General features: G+C 45.2%; 1 protein-coding gene across 1 annotated transcript in view; it reads right to left on the bottom strand.

Annotated features, from left to right (window-relative positions):
* Nucleotides 1–10,513, bottom strand: part of shakB (shaking B) — a 570,869-nt gene that overhangs the window by 12,626 nt on the left and 547,730 nt on the right. The gene's annotated exons all lie outside the window — the stretch shown is intronic.

Below are 10,513 nucleotides of genomic sequence, written 5' to 3'. Positions count from 1 at the left end.
TATGTTGTTCAGTTTTACAAAAACAAAAGATCTGCAATAAGATATTGACTTTCATTCATGAGGAATTTTTGTATCACACTAAAATTCCTATTTCTTTTTCTTTTGAATTACGAAGAAAATAGTTTTGTGTATCGAACTTAATTTCGTATGTTTTTCTTTTAATTAAAATACGAAGAAAACCCTTCCCATGGGCGGCAATCACCCGCCCCAGAACTCCCGCCATTATCTCCCAGAAGGACGTGATGAGGGATCCAGTCCTCTTAGAATGGAATCGGTCGCATGTGAAGCGATGCTATGTTGTCTCTCCTCCCTATGGCGCGTTGAATCTCGTCCTCTATCATCATCCTTGGACATTGTGTCCTGCATGCTTGCCTGAGCATTTTTCAGGTCACTAGTCGACGGGAGATAGGTGGGGGGTGTGTTGTGGGGTGTGGTGTGGGGTGTGGTGTGGGGTGTGGTGTGTGGGTGTTGTTGAGGTGTTGTGGGGGGGGGGGTGACAGTTTGATGTTTGCTTGTTCGTACATTGGTGTGGGAGTTCAATTCTTTGGTCGTGCCTCTCAGCTTGTATCCGACTGATGTAGGGTTAATAATTACTATATGTCACATGGACAATGTTGAGATGGTTAAATCTGAGGTGTGACTGAAGCATCCCCCCTCGTCTGCCCCCCCCCCCTGAGGTGGGACGGAAAAGCCCCCTCCACCACCCTAAGGTGTGACTGGAGCACCCCCCCTCCACCACCACCCCGGCGCACAAGGGAAGGAGCCGCCAACGATCTATCAAAGCATTAGCAGTATCATGACAGAGTTCCACCTGCTCCTCCCCACAGTCATCAGCGGCTCGTTCGTGTGCCAACTTTCCCCTTATCCTTCAACGCATTAGCCTACTGCTATCATATCCCCTGCCAGACACACACACACTCACACACACACACACACACACACACACACACACACACACACACACACACACACACACACACACACACACACACACACACACACACTCACACACACACACTTACTCCATACTCCATACACTCCAGTTTGCTGACTCCATACACAGTTTCAAATGTAGATATGATAGACCCTAGTAGGCTCAGGAATCTGTACACCAGTTGATTGACGGTTGAGAGGCGGGACCAAAGAGCCAGAGCTCAACCCCCGTAAACACAACTAGGTGAGTAAACACACACACACACACACACACACACACACACACACACACACACACTGCAGAGGGAGATAATTCCCTTCACGATTCACCACAACATTTGATGAGAAATTACTCCAGACAAAGGTTATTAACATATGCATTTCATGCAGTGTGCAGAGGTACCGAGAATGGAGTCGAATACTAATCCGCCGGGAGCAGACTGGCAGATCATGACACCTGCACCAGGTGTTGTTTTAGTAAGCAGACGAGGAGTCACAATAACGTGGCGGAAGTATGTTCACCAGACCACACACTAGAAAGTGAAGGGACGACGACGTTTCGGTCCGTCCTTGACCATTCTCAAGTCGATTGTGAGAATGGACTTGATCGACTTGAGAATGGTCCAGGACGGACCGAAACGTCGTCGTCCCTTCACTTTCTAGTGTGTGGTCTGGTCAACAATCGTTTTAGTAAAGTCACGACCATAAACAGTGGCGTGAGAAGAAGGTAGAAATGCAGATGCAAACAAAACAACGTGATGTTTTGGACGAGAAAACGGGAAATGAAAAGGGGCGAATGAGCGTGAAGGAGAAAATTGAAAAGTAAAAAACTCGAGGTCATGGAAAGTAAACAGGGAAGAGAGGGCGCGTCTCGCATCCCGGACTCGTCTAAACTGTTTATAAGACACAATCGGCTCCCTCGTGCATCGCTACGAGGCGCAGGAGGGGTGCGCCTCGTACACTGCCACTAGGGGGGGTGAGCTGGGCTGCACCCCCTGTCACACTGTTCAAGCAGTGGGCCCTCTATGCTGCACCCCCTGCCACATTGTTCAAGCAGTGGGCCCTCTATGCTGCACCCCCTGCCACATTGTTCAAGCAGTGGGCACTCTATGCTGCACCCCCTGCCATATTGTTCAAGCAGTGGGCCCTCTATGCTGCACCCCTGCCACATTGTTCAAGCAGTGGGCCCCCTATGCTGCACCCCCTGCCACATTGTTCAAGCAGTGGGCCCTCTATGCTGCACCCCCTGCCACATTGTTCAAGCAGTGGGCCCTCTATGCTGCACCCCCTGTCACATTGTTCAAGCAGTGGGCCTCCTATGCTGCACCCCCTGCCACATTGTTCAAGCAGTGGGCACTCTATGCTGCACCCCCTGCCATATTGTTCAAGCAGTGGGCCCTCTATGCTGCACCCCTGCCACATTGTTCAAGCAGTGGGCCCCCTATGCTGCACCCCCTGCCACATTGTTCAAGCAGTGGGCCCTCTATGCTGCACCCCCTGCCATATTGTTCAAGCAGTGGGCCCTCTATGCTGCACCCCCTGCCACATTGTTCAAGCAGTGGGCACTCTATGCTGCACCCCCTGCCATATTGTTCAAGCAGTGGGCCCTCTATGCTGCACCCCTGCCACATTGTTCAAGCAGTGGGCCCCCTATGCTGCACCCCCTGCCACATTGTTCAAGCAGTGGGCCCTCTATGCTGCACCCCTGCCACATTGTTCAAGCAGTGGGCCCTCTATGCTGCACCCCATGCCACATTGTTCAAGCAGTGGGCCCTCTATGCTGCACCCCCTGTCACATTGTTCAAGCAGTGGGCCTCCTATGCTGCACCCTGAGGCTGCAGGGATAAACAAGAAGTGCTTTACGTCAGCAGTTAGTCACAGCATAACCCACGCTTCATAGAACCAGACGTACAGTGCTTCTCGTGAATTGTTATATAGACACGTAACATAGAATGTCCAAGGTTGAAGGCCAGATGTTTGGGGATTAGATATTAAATTCTTGCAGGGTGACTGGTGAGTTTTAGGGGACTGTCATAGGCGGGTTGGGGGTTGGCCCCATTGTCATGCTCCCCTATTAAAGGGGATCGGTTCCTGTGGCGTCCCCCAATGAAGTCGTTGGGGGATGAAATTGTCGGTTCAGTCCAGTGAGTTGTTCATCTGTTCACACTAACGATATTGGTATGCAAAAAGGCATGATCTCTTGGCAGACTTCCATTCTGGGAGATCCAAATATTTTATTGGCTCAAATAAATCCTCTTTCGGGGATGATTCATGCAATGTCGGGTACCAATCTAGTACATTACATACACCTAATTAAAAAAATAGTATTAGTGTTTTTTTAACTGCAATAACTAATGGCGAAAATTGTCCACCATAAAGACTAACTCCAGCCACAGCTTCCTAGAGCAATGTTCCAGCCAAGGAAGTTTAGGGCAGCGAGCAAGACGTGTCCATTAATGAAATGAGGAAACCATCACCGCTAATTTCTTTCTGGTGGAAAACCTTGAAGCCCGTCTGACCTCAGGCGGAGGGCGTGAGGGGGAGAGGGAGGAGTCTGGGAAGACGAGGAAGTGTACTGAGGTGAGAGCAGAAGAGAGGGGTATGGGGGGAGGTCTGAAGATGGAGTGTAGGGGAAATTAAATAGTCACGAAATAATGAATTCGTGATGAGTAAGCGAATGTGGCCAGTGTGTAGGAGATTCATTCTTTTCAAATGTTCACTCATCGTATGTTATCTGTATGTATTTGTCTGATATCGTTCCTTTCCCTTTTTACAGGTATGTAGTCAACTACTGCAGCGACCTTCTCAACACCCTCCATCAGGTAGGTTCTTTTGTGAACCCCAAATATTCTCATTACCACTGCTCTGCCAAGCATGAGAGTTATTCCTCATCCAAGTTATTCCTCATCCAAGTTATTCCTCACCTGTTAATTAAAACGGGAAATTCTAGTATGGCTTGCGGAAGGGAAGGGAAGGATCAGGGGAAAGCACCAAGCCATTAGTCTACATGGCACTTGGAAAGGGGGGTCAGGATAAGGATTTAGGATGGGAGGGGGATGAAGGAATGGTGCCCCATGTGGACGGTCGGGAAGAGGGGTAAGAGCGTTGATAACCTCAACGTTATTCAACCTGCTTGAATAACGAAGAGACATTACTGGGGAACAGTTACAGAGGACGCGTGAGTAACGTGAGGGAAGAGTGAGTCACTTTGTCGCTCAGTCTGGGGTATGTATACATGCCAGCGGGTGAGTTACTGAAGCCAATAGTTCCCATCTTGTTGGCGTAAAACATCTTCCCCCAAAATGTGATATGACTCTAGGTGGTTCCTCACTGAGTGCACTAGTTTGATATATATTTTGTTTATCCCCCTTATGAATAGGGGGATAATTTAAGGGGGGTCACAATATGGTAATACAAAGGGTACAAAGCTTAGGTAGCGAGAGAAAAGGGAGGAGGAACGGGTCGAGGGGCCAAGAGGGCTAGATAAAATCAATGATCATGAATGCCAGCTACCTAGAGGAGGGCTGTGTCAAGCAGGTCAGGTCATCCGCTAATCAGGGTGCTGTTTCATTTTCTGGCAACTGGATGCATCATCTTCGAGTGAACTTGGGATACTTGGATATATTCGGGTAATGTATTATGTTATTGAAACATTTGAATATATCTTTAATCTTAGCCAAAAGTGTTATTGTCAAAGTTCTTGGACACTTATAAATCAAAAGTGAGCAGTTTGTAGCATATAGGAGTCTGTTGATTTTAGTGGATGACCGCTGGATTAATCTCTTAATGATTAATGAATGGATTAATGATTAGTGTGTCTGCGTTCATGATAGTGTGATGGTAGATGAAACCACGAAAGTAGATTTCAAGATGTCAGAATTTCTAATCTTTCTTCAAGTTCTTGTTTTAATTGTGATAATGGCCCCACAATCGACTTGATAATGATCCAAGACGAACCGAAACCATCGTCGTCTCTTCGTCTTCTAGCGTGTGGTTTGGTAAACATCATCTTAGTGAATCACTTTAAAAATAAAACCAGCACAACACAGTTTCATGAAAATTATATCCAGCCAAAGAAACTTGTAAATAATAAGCAAATATAAAAATCCAGTCGAGATTGTTATTGGGCTTCTCTAAGTGTTCTCTAAGACAAACAAGAAAGTCTGAAATCCCTTACACTTACGGTTCGGGAAAGCCATTTCATATACATCCACCCCGCAGTCACGAGTGTTCCCAGCGTAACTAAACTGATGTATTAAATTGCCCGAACCTAACCTACCCGCGAACTCACGAACGGAATACGGAACATCACCTAAAATTTCACCAGTCGCTCCCATTTTAAGTCCATCGGCTTTTGGCCATAGGGAAATTATACACCAATATGCGATTTTGATGTAAAATTATACATAAAAAAATTATATCAAAAAATTATACAAAAGTAGAATAAGATTGTGATGGTGGGATAGTGTAAGGGATAGTGTAAGGGATAGTGTAAGGGATAGTGTAAGGGATTGCTGTGGTGCAGGGGATGATGTGAGAGTTCTAGAGGGATCAAGAACTTTATCCTTCTAGATTCCTTCTAAATATCTAGATTCTAGATATCCTTCTAAATCCTTCTAGATTTATCTAGAAGGATAAATACGGAGGAAAGACGACTAGGGAATAACGGAGAAAAGGAACTGAACAAAGGGGAGACGGAAACAAAGATTAGAAACACGAAAGGAGAAGATAACGAGTGGTGTATAGAAGAGAAATAAAGTAGTGTAAAGAACCAGACAGACAATAATGGGTAAGAGGAAGAAGGAAGTGACGAACAGGAAGAGGATAAAGGAGAGGTAAGGATGGGCAGCGGTCAGGGAGCCACTGTCGGGAGGTGCACTAGACTCACTCCTGCAGTCCGCTGGGAAATCAGACTGCTCACTTCACACGTCATAAGAAATCTAATTATTCAAATGTGTTTCCTGACGACAAAGGTTAAAGTCTACGGGATGGGAGGCGAGATTAGGGGTGCGGGGATGTGTGATTGAGATGGTAGGAGGAGGGATTAGGATAAAAGATTAGTAGGCATGATAAAAAAGGATTGGGATTGAGTTTCGTTGGTAGAGGGAAGACATAGGATTTATTAAAAGGTGAATTCTTGGAGAGGGAAAGAGAATTGGACAAAAAGAGGGTAAAAACAGTAAGTTTTTTGTCTGTTTTCCCCCCTGAACATAGGGGCAAAAGAGGCAAAAGAGGGAGGATAAACTGGAAGATGATGTCTGGTAGGGGATGAAAGGACGAGAGAATAGGAACGTGGTGATGGATGACTTGTGAGGAGGGACGAGTGGTCAGCAAAGGGGAAAAGGTTGAGAAATTGACTTTGTGCTCCATATTAACTGTAGTATTTAGCATCATGCGACGATTTACAGAAACACGTGAATGGGGCTTGGGACGATTTACAGAAACACGTGAATGGGGCTTGGGACGATTTACAGAAACACGTGTATGGGGGCTTGGGACGATTTACAGACACGTGTATGGGGGCTTGGGACGATTTACAGAAACACGTGTATGGGGGCTGGGGACGATTTACAGAAACACGTGAATGGGGCTTGGGACGATTTACAGAAACACGTGTATGGGGGCTTGGGACGATTTACAGAAACACGTGTATGGGGGCTGGGGACGATTTACAGAAACACGTGAATGGGGCTTGGGACGATTTACAGAAACACGTGTATGGGGGCTTGGGACGATTTACAGACACGTGTATGGGGGCTGGGGACGATTTACAGAAACACGTGTATGGGGGCTGTCGACGATTTACAGAAACACGTGTATGGGGGCTGGGGACGATTTACAGAAACACGTGTATGGGGGCTTGAGACGATTTACAGACACGTGTATGGGGGGCTAGGGCGATTTACAGACACGTGTATGGGGGCTTGGGACGATTTACAGAAACACGTGTATGGGGGCTTGGGACGATTTACAGACACGTGTATGGGGGGCTAGGGCGATTTACAGACACGTGTATGGGGGCTTGGGATGATTTACAGACACGTGTATGGGGGGCTAGGGCGATTTACAGACACGTGTATGGGGGCTTGAGACGATTTACAGACACGTGTATGGGGCTTGGGGCGATCTACAGACATGTGTATGGGGCTAGGGACGATTTACAGACACGTGTATGGGGGCTTGAGACGATTTACAGAAACACGTGTATGGGGGCTTGGGACGATTTACAGACACACGTGTATGGGGCTGGGGACGATTTACAGAAACACGTGTATGGGGGCTTGGGACGATTTACTGACAAGTGTATGGGGCTGGGGACGATTTATAGAAACATGTATATGGGGCTGGGAATGATTTACAGAATCAGGAAGACCGAGCTGGAAATGATGTACAGAAACTAGTATTCCATCAGGCGGTAGAATGTCTTGTAAAACACTCAACAATATACGTTCACTGGAACAAAAAGACAAGATAGAAATATAATTAAACATACTTCGCAAATAAAAGTTTAGTTTGACAATATAAAATAAAAGTAAATGCAAATGTATTTTATATAAATAAAATGAATCGTTCGTATTTCACTGTAGAAAAACAAATGGACTTCGGGCGTTATTTAAATGGCTGCATGGTGTGAAGAGCCTGTAATCACTTTATCCATTAGTTAATCGCCATTAGAAACTGCATTCAAATCATTAATTTATTCTGAATTCGGGAAAAGTGCAATACATTTCAACAATAAAATACAGCAAATAATGCTTTGATAATTTTGTTTATGCAATTTGGATTCTTATTCAATAATCTGAGATACTGATGAATACAGGAGATTGAATGTTATGAGAAACATGAAATGGGATTTGGTTAACAATGAGATAGATATATCTCAAAACATTCACTTGATATCACACAGTTCTCACAACATTCACATAACTTTACACAGTTCTATCAACATTCACAGAACATCACACAACTCTGACAACATTCACTCGACATTCACACAACATTCACACAACTACCACAACATGCAGACAATACACTACCCGTCGCTTCGAGTGATAGGCGACAGACTTAATCATTTTGATTAATTAACTTTAGCAGTGAACTAGAGGTAAGGGGTGACGGTTGTGTGTGGCAGAGGGGGGGTTAATGTCTGTCTTTCATCCTAGTGAAGCCTGTCCTCTTCCCCCTCATCCTAGAAAAGTCTATCCTCTTCCCTCTCATCCTAACCTAACCGAGCTAATCCTATTCCCCTTCACTCCCAGCCAGGCCAGGACTATCCACCCAGCTATCACCCAACAGCCAACAACAACACCCCAAAAAAAAAAACGATTCTTCGCGGCAGGGGATCGTATTCCAGGGACCTGCCCGAAACGCTATGCGTACTAGTGGCTGTACAAGAATGTAACAACTCTTGTATATATCTCAAAAAAAAAAAAAAAAAAAAACAGCTGCTGAGACTGTTCTTCATGGCCACCACTCCCAAGGGATAGTTTATGCCTGGTTCGATTCCTTCCCTCGTAGAAGTACTAAGTAACTATCCCCCTCCTTAAGTAAGATTGACCCCTATTGCGACAACCAATAACTTCTATCATACATTAAATGGGAGGGTTTGATTTTACCATAGTGTTTCATCTTAACTAAAATAATTATCTGCAAATTATTGAACTAAATAATAGTCTACTGTAAACTGGGATCCTAAAACATTAAATCACATAATAAAAATCATGTTCTCTAAACGTCTTCCAATGTAAATCGGTCCGGACTCCCCCTATCCTTAAGGATCGTAACAGGTGCTTATGTTGCATGCTGTGAAGGAGGGAGAGAGAACAAGAGAGAGGGAGGGCGGGAGAACAGCAGGGAGGGAGAGAGAACAAGAGAGAGGGAGGGAGGAAGAGAGAACAAGGAAGAAAACGAGAAAGAGAGACGGACAAAAACCCGGATTCCGCTGGGTGCCATCTAGTATATTATAAAATTAAACTTAAATAATATAAAAACATTGAAATTTTAAAGAGGGAATAAAAGGAGGAAGGTGAGATAACGAATATCAAAACCGCAAATAACCTAACCACATCTACTTGAAGATGAAACTTAACCACTGGAATTGGATTTCCTAAAACTCAGCCAAAGCAATAAACAAGGAGGACAAAATGCCTGACCGCTTCGCCAGGAGAGCGACTGTGCTGAAAAGCAGCCTGAAGCGGGAGGAAACGCGCCGCTAAATACACACACACGAAATTCCTATTGGTTCTCGGTTTTGGTTGACATGAGATGCGGGTCAAGGTCGATCCCTCAAAGGCCTTTCGGGTGCCTTTAATCTTCTCGGACTTGATACGAAGAAGAATTTTTGGGGATTGTTGTTGAGTACCGTCCAGGATTGATTGATTAAGATTAAGCCACCCAAAAGGTGGCACGGGCATGAATAGCCCGTAAGTGGTGAACAGTCCAGGGGTGAAACTTCAGGTTAATTTTATGTAGTTTCCGTCAAGTGTTTCATGGAAATGAATAATTTCCATGTCACTCTGCATTAGTTTCATGTTATTCCTGCCGACAAAATACCTATTTCTGTCCAGTGTCAGACATTTTATACATAAACTTTCTTTTAGCATCACGATGGATCAGTCGACGAACGTTCTTTTAGTATCGCGATGGATCAGTCGACGAACGTTCTTTTAGCATCTCGATGGATCAGTCGACGAACGTTCTTTTAGCATCGCGATGGATCAGTCGACGAACGTTCTTTTAGTATCTCGATGGATCAGTCGACGAACGTTCTTTTAGCATCTCGATGGATCAGTCGACGAACGTTCTTTTAGCATCGCGATGGATCAGTCGACGAACGTTCTTTTAGTATCTCGATGGATCAGTCGACGAACGTTCTTTTAGTATCACGATGGATCAGTCGACGAACGTTCTTTTAGCATCTCGATGGATCAGTCGACGAACGTTCTTTTAGCATCGCGATGGATCAGTCGACGAACGTTCTTTTAGTATCGCGATGGATCAGTCGACGAACGTTCTTTTAGTATCACGATGGATCAGTCGACGAACGTTCTTTTAGCATCTCGATGGATCAGTCGACGAACGTTCTTTTAGCATCGCGATGGATCAGTCGACGAACGTTCTTTTAGTATCTCGATGGATCAGTCGACGAACGTTCTTTTAGCATCGCGATGGATCAGTCGACGAACGTTCTTTTAGCATCGCGATGGATCAGTCGACGAACGTTCTTTTAGTATCGCGATGGATAGTCGACGAACGTTCTTCAAGTATCGCGATGGATCAGTCGACGAACGTTCTTCAAGTATCGCGATGGATCAGTCGACGAACGTTCTTTTAGCATCACGATAGATAGTCGACGAACGTTCTTCAAGTATCGCGATGGATCAGTCGACGAACGTTCTTCAAGTATCGCGATGGATCAGTTGACGAACGTTCTTCAAGTATCGCGATGGATCAGTCGACGAACGTTCTTCAAGTATTGCGATGGATCAGTTGACGAACGTTCTTCAAGTATCGCGATGGATCAGTCGACGAACGTTCTTTGAGTATCGCGATGGATCAGTTGACGAACGTTCTTTTAGCA

This window comes from Procambarus clarkii, chromosome 20 (genome assembly GCF_040958095.1).
Source record: "Procambarus clarkii isolate CNS0578487 chromosome 20, FALCON_Pclarkii_2.0, whole genome shotgun sequence".
Taxonomy (NCBI): domain Eukaryota; kingdom Metazoa; phylum Arthropoda; class Malacostraca; order Decapoda; family Cambaridae; genus Procambarus; species Procambarus clarkii.
The sequence above is the reverse complement of the archived record's forward strand: the minus strand, read 5'-3'. Positions and strand labels throughout refer to the sequence as shown.